The sequence below is a fragment of the Colletotrichum spaethianum genome, assembly GCF_022836535.1.
Source record: "Colletotrichum spaethianum MAFF 239500 DNA, contig14, whole genome shotgun sequence".
Classification (NCBI taxonomy): domain Eukaryota; kingdom Fungi; phylum Ascomycota; class Sordariomycetes; order Glomerellales; family Glomerellaceae; genus Colletotrichum; species Colletotrichum spaethianum.
The window spans coordinates 601,550-614,028 of NW_026054784.1; positions in this window are offsets into that span (position 1 = coordinate 601,550).

Genomic DNA, 12,479 nt, shown 5'->3' on the forward strand with positions numbered 1-12,479 from the left:
AAAGATACTTTAATAACAAAAGTTACTTATAACTATTATATAATAACCTATCAGATAATAAAAGATCTTCTTAATAACCTTAAAAAAGTTAACCTTTATTATAACCTAGGTTTAATTATATAATATCTAAAAAAAGATATTTTATATATAAAAAAGTGAATTATTAGTCTATAAATCATTTAAACAAAGAACATAATTATATAAAAGACTAATACCTTTAAGTATAACGTATCTACATAGCAAGTCACTACTTATAGCAAGTTACTACCCTTCCCTTCTTTCTACCTCTTTAACCTTTACACTAACTTTCCTTTACATACAAATATATAATCCTCCTTAATTAAAAATCATATTATCTTTACTATCTAAGCTATTAAACAAGACCCAAAAATGTCTATAAAAAAAGCAGTATTTATCTTTAAGGTCCCCTAAATAACACTACATAACTAACGCGCTAGACGTATTATATAAGCTAAAAGATAACTAAATTTAATAAAAATAACTATAATAAAAGAAAAAGTAATTCTTAAATAAATTATTAACTTAATTAATTAAAGGTTTCTTTTATAACAAAAAAACGTATAAGATATAGCTAATTAACTCTTTTCTAAACGTAATATAATACATATTAAACCTTAATAAGTAAAGAACTTTATATAATAATAACCTTAATTAAAAATATAATTTTAATATTAAATTAACTATTAAAAGGCCTTAACTAAGGATCTTATAATTATACAAGACTAATTTATACTTATATAAAATATAATTATAAAATATAAGATATAAAATTATAATATTTATAATTTTAATAAGACTAGTTTTTTAATAAAAATACTATTATATATAAAAGTTATTATTACTTCTAACTATAAAAAAAACCTTATATAAAATAGCCTAGTAATTAAAAATAGGTTTTTATTATTTAAGGTATATATATAGATAGCTAAGTACTACCTCTATATATTATTATAAAAAGTAAATATTACCTCTTCTCCTAGTATACTAACAGCTAATTCTTAGTTATATAATATATTTATCTAAATAAAAATAAATAAATAACAAATAATATTAGCTTAAATTAATTAAAGTACTTTAATTAATATATAAAGACTTATATAAAAAGTTCTTATTAGCTCTTAATCCTTAATAGCTATAATAGCTACAAATTAACCAACTTTAATAAATACTATAAAAAACAAAACATTATTACTTTCTATATACCTCTTTATTTATTATATAAGCTTTAGCCTCTTAATATTAAATGCTTTAGCCTATTAAAGTACTTATATAATAAAAAAATCAAAAAGATAATATAAATATAGATTTTATATATTATAAAAAATAACTTCTTTTTTACCTTTAAAGCAACATTCTTTACCTTAATAAATAAAAACAACATATAAGCTAATTTTTAACAAATAAACCTTATACTTTTAACCTTAAAGTAGTTATTTTCTACTTAAACTTTAAGCCAAAAACACTAACACTATCCAGCTTATAACTAAACAACTAAAACTCTTAGGACTTTAAGACACTAACTACAACACTAAATAGCATATAAAATACTAGTTCCCTTAAAGAAAAGATCTAATAACATTAAAATAGCTTACTAATAATAATATATAAGATTATTAACTTCTAAGCCAAAAATATTAACAAATTAATATATAAGCTTACTTTTACTAAAGCTAAGAAAAAAAAGTATTATATAGTAGTAGAGATACTAAATAAACGCTAAAGAGCCAAAAAGACCTAACTACGTCTTAGAGGGTTACTTAATACTACTAAAGCAAAAGCACTATAAATAGAAAAGAGTAATATTAATACTAAAAAAAAGAATAACCCCTAGAAGAAGGGTTATATAAAAAGTGCTAAACTACGTGCACGATAATATAGTAATTACAGAAAGCCTAGATATAACGCATAAACATATAAAGTAGTTTAGGATAATAATAATAAAAAAGCAATAAGTAGTTTTAATTAATTTCATATATTATAGCTAAATTAACTTATATAAAAGGTAAAAGAGTAAAAAAAAGGTAGTAACTCGCTATAAGTAGTAACTTACTATACAGATACGTTACTATATTAAGTTATATAAAAAAATTAAAACTAAAAGTAAAATCTTAAAAAATAAAGATAAAAGATTATAAGCGCTTTATGCTTCTAGAGTTTATTAAAGCTTATTTTATTATTACTAATATACTTTATATTTATTATTTTTATATAAAGACTACTTATTATTTTAATAAAAGTTCTTTTTACTATTAAAGTTATATTAAGGCTAAAAAGCCTTATAATAGTGTTTTAGTACCTTTTACTTATAAGTATCTTTTAATTAAGTATAGTCTTTTTTATCTGACTTTTATTTATAATATAAAAATTAAATACTTAGTAAAAGGAGTTAAAAAAAAAAGAAGTAATAAGTAAAATGCTTTTAAGGCTTTATAAAGAGCTTACTTAATTATAGTCTTTAATAGCTATTATAGCTAGTTACTTATTTAGAATTCAGAAAACTTAAAAGCTTATTTATAAGCGTTAAGCTAAAACTTTTTATTATAATATATAAGAAGTTAATAAGTCTAATGCTTTAAATTTAGTATTAGATACTTATAAATAAGGAATAGTAAAAGAGTTATAGTTTATATAAGTACTTAATAATATAGACTAGTCCTTATATAGGCTTAGTAATAAGCTCTTAGATTTAAGGCTATTAGTGTAGGTGTTTAGTTCTAAAGTATTTATAAGTTATAATAGTTTTAAAGTAACTATTAAAAGTACTAAAGGTTCTTAATTAGTTCTTATAAGTTATTCTTATATTTATATTCTTTTTATTTAATAATATACTATACTTTTTTATTTTCTTTTTATTTATTAATAATTTATTTAACTTTATATTCTAGTTTGTTTAGTTTTAACGTACACATAACGTACATACATAGTAAGTTACCTATTATAGTAAGTCACTTACTTCTACCTACCCTCCAGCCATTTATATAAGTTAATCAAACAGCATCATACAAAATCAATTAAAACTACTTATTATCCTCTTCTTCAGAGGTCTCTTATACTACTTAACATATTTATACGTTATATCTAGTCTTTCTGTAATTACTATATCGCTAACTATGTAATTCACTCCCCTCTATATAAGCCCCCTCCTAACGCGTATTTTTACCTCTAGTATTAACAACCCTCTTCTCTACCTAGATTACCTTTACTTTAGCTATATTAAGGGACCCTTTAAGACATAGTTAGGTTTTTTTAGCCCTTTAACGCTTACTTAGTATCTTATTTACTATATAAAACTTATAGTACTTAGCTTTAATAAAAGCTAATTTATATACTAATTTACTAATATTTTTAGCTTATAAGTTAATTACTTTATATAAATAAGTTAATAAGTTATATTAATAACTAGTAATCTTTTTTTTAAGTAATATAAAACTTTATATAACGTTATATACTATAGTTAGTGTCTTTAGGTCTTAAGAGCCTTAGTTGTTTAAATATAAGTTAAATAGTATTAGTGTCTTTAGCTTAAAATTTAAGTAAGAAATAACTACTTTTAAGTTAAAAGGGATAAGGCTAGCTTATTTAAAGCTAACTTATATATTTTTTTTATTTATTAAAGTAAAAAAGGTTACCTTAAAAATAAAAAAAAAGTTATTCTTAGTAATATATATAATCTATATTTATATTATTTTCTTAATTTCTTTATTATATAACGCCTTTAATAAACTAAAATAACTAATATTAAGAGGCTAAAGCTTATATAATAAATAAAAAGGTATATAAAAAGCAATAATATTATATTTTTTATAATAATTATTAAACTTAGTAGACTTATAGCTATTATAGCTATTAAAAATTAAAAGCTACTTAATACCTTTTATATAAAACTTTATATACTTTTTAAAATACTATAATTAATCTAAACTAATCTTATTTATAGTTTATTTATTTTTATTAAAGTAAATATACTATTAAAATAAAAATCAGCTATTAGTATACTAAGAAAAAAAGTAATATTTACCCTTAATAATAATATATAAAAGTAATACTTAGTTATCTATATATATACCTTAAATAATAGAAACCTATTTATAATTACTAAGCTACTTTATATAAAGCTTTCCCTTATAGTTAGAAGTTATAATAACCTTTATATATAATAGTATTCTTATTAAGAAGCTTATCTTATTAAAATTATAGATATTATTATTATAAATTCTATACTTTATAACTATATTTTATATAAAAATAAACTAAGCCTATATAATTATAAGATCCTTAGCTAATACCCTCTAATAGTTAATTTTATATTAAAAACACGTTTTTAGTTATAATTAGTATTATACAAAGTTCTTTACCTATTAAAGTCTAATACGCATCATATTACATTTATTAAAGAAATAATTAGCTATATCTTATATATTATTAAGTTATAATAAAAATCCTTAATCAATTAAGTTAATAACTTATTCAAAAATCACTATTTCTTCTAGCTTAGTCATCTTTATTAATTTTAATTGCGTTTCTTATTATAGTAGTCATTTAATATATTAATCACAAAGTATTATTCTTAGGACGTTATAAATAAAAGTAGCCTTCTGTACAGATAATTTTATATCTTTTTTAATAGCTTAGAGTACAAAAAGAATATAGCTTTCATTTAAAGTAAAACTTATTATTATATATAAAGTAAAGCTAAGAGGAAAAAAAAAAGTGTAGAAGGAAAGGGAAGTAGGTAACTTACTATAATAAGCGACTCACTATATATGTACGTTATAACAAGTTACCTATTATAGTAAGTCGCTTACCTTTCTTTACTCTTCTACTCTTTTTATAAGTTAATTAAACTATAATATATAAAATTAATTAAAACTACTTATTACCCTCTTTCTTATTATTATTCTAAGCTACTTTACAGGTTTATACGTTATATCTAGACTTTCTATAATTACTATATTATTATACGCGTAGTTTAACACCTTTTATACAACTCTTCTTCTAAGGGTTATTCTCTTCTTTAGCATTAACATTACCTTTTTCTACTTATAGTACCTCTACTTTAATAGTATTAAGTAACTTTCTAAGATATAGTAAGGTCTTTTTTACTTTTTAGCGTTTACTTAATACCTTTATCCTTATATAAATCTTATAGTTCTTAGCTTTAATAATAATAAGCTTATAAGCTAATTTACTAATACCTTTAGCTTAAAAGTTAATTACTTTATATATTAGTATTATTAAACTACTTTAATATACTTAGATCTTTTTTTTAAGGGAAGTAATACTTTATATACCTTTTAGTATTATAGTTAGTGTTTTTGTATTCTAGGAGCCTTAGCTACTTAGCTATAAGGTTAAGGGTATTAGCGTCTTTAGTTTAAATTCTAACTAAGAAATAACTACTTTAAGGTTAAAAGGTATAAGGTCTACTTATCTAAAACTAGCTTATATATTATTTTTACCTATTAAGGCAAAGAATACTGCTTTAAAAATAAGAAAAAAGTTATCCTTAGTAATATATAAAATCTATATCTATATTATCTTTTTAGTTTCTTTATTATATAAGTACTTTAATAGACTAAAGTACCTAATATTAAAAAGCTAAAGCTTAGACAATAAATAAAAAAATATATAAAAAGTAATAATGCTTTGTTTTTTATAGTATTTATTAAAGTTAGTTAATTTATAGCTATTATAACTATTAAGGATCAAAAAGCAATAAGTGCCCTTTATATAAGTCCTTCTATACTAATTAAAGTACTATAGCTAATTTAAGCTAATATTATTTATTGTTTATTTATTTTTGCTTAGATAAATGCACTATATAGCTAGGAATTAGCTGTTAGTATACTAAGAGAGAAGGTAATATTTACTTTTTACGATAACATATAGAGGCATTACCTAGCTATCTATATACATACCCTAAATAACAGAAACCTATTTCTAATTACTAGGCTACTTTATATAAGGCCTTCCCTTATAGTTAAACGTTATAATAACCTTTATGTATAATAGTATTCTTATTAGGAACCTAGTCTTATTAAAATTATAGATATTATTAGTAAGTATTTTATACTTTATAATTATGTTTTATACAAATACAGACTAGCCTTATATAATTATTAGATCTTTAGCTAAGGCCTTCTAATAGTTAATTTAACGTTAAAATTACATTTTTAATTCAAGGATACGTTATACAAAGTTCTTTACTTATTAAGGTCCTATACGCGTCCTATTATATACGTTTAAGAGTTAGTTAGCTATTTAGTAACGTTTAAGATTTTTTAAATAATTTTAAAAGGTTTAAGTTTTTTATCGTCTAATTTATTACTTAGTCGATTTGTTTTAATGTTATATTAAAAAAAATATATACTATCTTTCTCTTTTAAGGTTAGTCCTTTAACTCTTAATATATTAACGTATTTCTTTATTTATACCTTAACAAATTTAAGATCTTTAGTAGTATTCTCTTAGATTTCTTGTAATTTATTATAATCTACTATAGCCTTTAGTACTTATAGTCCTTATTAAGGTTCTTTATATGTTATAAGCTTAAATCTGTAATTTAAGTAAAATAAGGAGTTTAGTATACTTTCTCTTATAGTACTATTATAAGTAAATTAGGCTATTAGTAGTAGTAGTATTTAATTGTTTTAGTTATAGTTAATATAATATTATAGATATTATTTAAGTATTTAGTTAATTTATTTAGTTTATTTGTTAGTTTATAGGTAAAAAGCGGTTAATAGCCTATAATTAGCTCTTAGTTATAAAATCAAGGATTTTTAAAACTTAGATATAAATAGTTTATCTTTATTAGATATATTTTCCTAAAGTAACTTATAGGTACTAATAATATATTTTAAAAACGTATATACTAGGTCTTTTATTATACTTAACTCTAAGTATAAAATAAAGTATATATATTTTATAAGTTAGTTAATAATAACTAATATACTATTATAGTAGGTTTTTATAAGTAGTTCTTTTAACTTAAAGAGTTTAATAATAAAGTCTAAAGAGATTAAGTGCTAAGCTTTAACTAGTACTAGTAGTAGTTATAATTATTTATATAGTTTATATAGATTATTTTTGCTTTTTATATATATATTATAATCCTTAATTATAGAAGCTACTTTAGCTTAAGTAACTTATGTATTATAATGTTATTAAATTAGTTTAAATATTTTAGTAACTCCTTTATAAGTCTCTAGGATCTATTTAAGTATTATTCTACTAGTTACACTAGTATTAATATAAGTACTAATCATAATAAGTTTTTATACTAAAATAAAGTTACTATTATTATCCTTTTTAAAGATAACTTAAGTTTCTTCTAATATTAAGGTTTTATAGTCTAGTTTTTAGCTTAAGGTATTAGCTTTTTTGTTCTTAGATCTTTTAATATAAATGATTCTAAAGTTAAATTTTAATAAGAATTTAGATTATTTGATTTATTATTTGTTAAGGACTTTAGAAGTAGTAAAGTAAGTAAGGTTCTTATAGTTAATATAAACCTTTACTTTATATTTAGTTCTAAATAACTAAGGTTCCTATTCTTTAAAAGCTTTTTTTTACTATAAGTTTTTTATTATAAATTTAGTAATTAAGTTTAACCTTATTAAGTTTTTAAAAAAAGAAAGCGTAAAGGTATAGCTTTCTTTTATTATTATACTAGCTAAGTTATTTACTAATAGTATAGTCTAAAGCATTAGTTTTTAGTTTAAAAGGTTTTTTTAAGTCTAAGATAATGAAAACTAGTTTAAAATAAATTTATTATTTAACTTCTTTAAAAGGTTTTTTTTATTTCTTAGTTTATTTAAAAAATATATTTCTTTTAATAAGCTTAATAAAAGAGTTAATTTTACTAAAGTATTCTTTAAGGAATTATTAGTAAAAGTTAATAAATCCTAAAAAGGATTAAATGTTTTTAATATTTTAAGGTTAAAGCTAGTCCTTAATAGTTATAATGTTTCTATTTTTTATCTAGATCTTACTTAGTGTAATAGTAAATCCTAAGAAGTTAACTTATTAACTATGAAATATACTTTTCTTAGGTTTAACTAGTAGTTTAGCTTCTTATAGTTATTAAAGTATAATATAAACGTGCTTCTTATGTTCTTTAAGGGTATAAAAGTAGATAAGTATATTATTTAAGTAAATAACTATAAATATATCTAGAGATTCTCTTAGGACATAATTAATTATTATTTAAAAAGTAATAGGCGTATTAGTAAGTTTAAAAGGTATAACTAGATACTTAAAGTTACTTTTCTTAATATAGAAACACGTCTTCTATTCTTTACCTTTCTTTATCCTAATTAGGTTATAAGCTCCTTTAAGGTTAATAGCTATTAACTGTTTAGTGTAGTATAGCTAGTCTTATAATTTTAAAATAAGAAGTAGTAAATAGTAGTTCTTAATTATAATATTATTAAGTTATTAGTAATCTATATAGAGTTATAGTTTATTATTGCTTTTTAGTATAAATAATATTAGATGTTCTATAGGTAATATTAATAGTTAAATATAACCTTTATATAGGTTTTCTTTAAGGTATTTGTTAAGTGCTTTATGTTTTGTTTTATTAAGTCTATAGATTTTATAAAACTTTAAGTATACTTCTTTTTTAAGTAAGATCTTATAATTATATAAGCTGTGTTTAGGTAAGCTAGTTTCTAATTCTTTAGTAAAGAGCTTAGTATACTTATAGTATTATTCTAGGATTAGAGAGAAGCATTCCTTTTCTTATTAATTATTAATAAATTATTTAAATCTATTATCTTTTATAAGCTTAATTCTTTTAACGTATATAATACATTTATGTTACTTTAATTTACTTAGAGGTTATAGCTTATAATACTGTTTAATAGTTAAATCTCTCTATTAAAGTTAGCTTATTCTTTAACTTATACTAAGGTTATATTATTATAGCTATAGGATTCTATAAATAATATTTATATCCTTAATTTATACTATGTTAAAGATTATATGTTCTTAATAGTTATAAGTAACTATAAAGAGTTATATAGTTTCTTTGTTAATAGTACTTTTACTATACTTAACTATTTCTTTTTTATATTTTATAAAGTATATAAATCCTTTTTAAATCTCTTTATAATTCCTTATTAATTTACTAGCTATAGTAAGATTAGGTTTACTTATACTCTACTATTAATTACGACTTAAGTAAGCTATTCTTTAATATAAATACTTAAAATAAGGCATAAAGTATCTGTTATTATAGCTAAATATAAGGACTTTCTTAGTATTACTGCTTATTATCTTAGTGTAGTTAGCGTCTCTAGTTTTTTAAGTAGTATTAGTAGTTTAATCTTTCTTTTATATTTATTAGTTTTACTTTAAGGGGGGCTTGTTCCTTAATCTAGGTCCTCTAGGCTTTAGCTTTATTTACGTAATATATTATATATATATCGTATATATATTTAGACTAGTATTTAATTAGTCTATTATAGCATAAGACTAGGTGTTTTAAACTAGGTTATATATATAACTAGCTTACTTTAAATTCCTTAACGATCTATATACTAAGTTAGTAATAAAGGTAGATTATAAGGATTAGCTACTGTTTTTTTTACTAAGAAAAGAAGTTATTAAGTTCCTTATCTTAAAGGTAAAACTAGTATTTATTATAAATATAATTAGCCTAAAATACTTTAGTATAGTATATATGTTTTTAATTAAAGTATTTATAGTCTTTAAATATAAGCTCCTCTAGGATAAACACTACTAGTTTCCTGTTAATTCTAGTATTATCTGTTTTATAGAACTAGACTTCCTAATTATCCTTATCTTTTTTGTATTCTAGTTAGTACTTAAAGTAGTTATTTTTAGTAAACTAAGCCTTTTTAACTATTAAGTTATTACTAAAGTCGCTACACGTTTACGTAACTATTAATTTATTTAGGTTATAGTAAGTTAGGCTTTAGTTAGCTTTATAAAGCTATACTTCCTTTTTATAAAAGACTTTTTGTTTAAAGTCTAATTTATTAAAGGATTCTTCTTCTTTTAAGAATAGTATATATATAATCGTTCTAGTTTTTTTCTTAATATCTTATTATAGACTATACTAGGTTTAGTTTTAGTTTTCTTTTTTAAAAGATCTCTAAGATTATATTATAGTAGCCTTTATTATTAACTTAGAAGATATAGTACTAGGACTTTATTACTTTAAGGTTATTTTTTACTTCTATTATTATTTTTCTAGTCTTATAGTTAAGGGCCTTTTTTTATATCTTTTATAACACTAGTTCTTTTTAGTATATTACTTATAAGACCTTTTTAAATATACTAAGAATTAAAAAGTAATATTATTTAAATTCTTATATATAAATCTCTTTATAACTCTATAACTAAAAGTCCTATAAATATATAATTATTTTTTCTAGATTCTTCTTAAAACATAACTTTTAAAAGTATATATTACTATATATAACTATACTAATACAAAATACTGTAAACTAATACAGTCTACTATATATAAACGTATATACTTCTAAGTATTATATATATTAGCGCTTATACTTATCTACAGGCATATATAGGCATATATATATATATACAAGAAACATATACGTACCTCTCAGCGCTTAGATATACGCTTAGATACTATATATATCTAAGGGACTTTCTATATAACTAAGAGATATTCCCTTTACTAGAAAGGGGCAGGGTTTTGCGTTTTCGTTTTTCCTTTTATTAGCCTGCAGACACAATCACAGGCCTGATCAGACGTGACTAAGCAGGACCCTTTTAAGTATAAAAGGGGACTCTAGTCAGATACTATCACAGAGATCGGCATCTGATCATGAAGCAGAGAGATAAGCTTGATATCTTTAGACAGGCACTTAGACAGACACAGACGAATTCATCACTTTGATATTAAAACAACACGTGTAATAAGTGACTGTTGCTTTGTTTCCTTAGGCCTGACTAGACCTCTAAGGTCTAGGAGGGTATCCTCCTCCAGAGATCATAACACACACATGCGTACCACTTAGCAACAAGGGCAAATCCGAACAGACTGTAAGACGTGAAGGATACACTTTTCTGGTTTGCTTGTGGCCCTGATCAGGCCAAGGAGGACCTGAAAAGAGTAGTATCTCACGGTCTAGGCGTTGGGGTAGTCACTTGGGGTAATCGGTCACTCCAGGTGCACTCGTGACGATACTGGGACCTTGGTGTTTAGTGTGGTTTGTGTGTCAACTGCCTACTTGCTGGCTTCCTTTATCCCACGCAGTTTTACTACTTAAACAGTTTTATAAAAAAAAACAGTTCTTTAACGGTTAATATATATATATATATACCTTTTCTGTTTACCTTATTCTTCTCTACTTTTCCTTGTAACTATTATAAATAACCTCTTGTTATTCTTACTTATATTATCTTTTAGTATAAGATATTCTTATTAACTTTTAGGTTAATTAATACCTTATTTTTTGATTATATGTTATCTACTTAAATATAAAAGTCTACTTTAAAATAAAGATATAGCCTTTTATTCTAAGGTATTTAAATACTATTAACTTTAATAGCTACTAATAAATATTATCTTTTTATATATTATAGTTACTTATATTTATAGTATTATTTTATAGTATAGTTTAAAGAGATATAGCTAAGTTTTCTATAGTTATAATAAGTAATTAATAAATTAGTTTTATTATAAGGTAAATAGCTATTTTCCTTTTAGCTAAAGGCTTTAATATAAGTATACTTATTATTAGTATAGGTATATTTATTATTAATATAAGTATAAGTATAAAGCGTTATCTTTTTAGCTTATTAGTTATTACTTTAATAAGTATTACTTATAATATAATAGTAGTCTATTAGTTTTTTTATTCTTATAGTTCTTTTATATAGCTATTAAAGGTATTTTTATATAACGTTTAATAAGTATCTTAGCCTTTTCTATAGTATTATACAACTTTTGTCTTATACTTAAAAGGCTTTTTACTAAGATATAATTCTATAAGTCTATTATAAAGCAGTTTAGTATATATATTACTTATTACTTTTTTAGTATAATATTAAAGTATTTTACTTTAGTTCTTTTATATTAGTTAATAAACTTTTAATATAATTAGCTTAGCTTTCACTTTATCTTATTTAGCTATATTATTATATTAAAGGCTTATATATTATTATTAGTTATATTATTTTATAGCTATACCTTTACTATAGCTTATATTATATTTATAATCTTTTTATTATAATAGAAGAAGATATAGTCTTTTCATTTATAAGATAAGTTATTTCTTAGTAATATACTAATAAACTATATTATACTTTTATTAACTATAAATATATTTTTTATAATATTAAAACGCTTTTTTAGTTTAAATAAAAAATCTTAAAAGTTATTTTAGTTATTTATTTTATATTAAATAAAGGCTAGTTATTAAATTAATATATTAATATATAGTTATTTAGGTTTT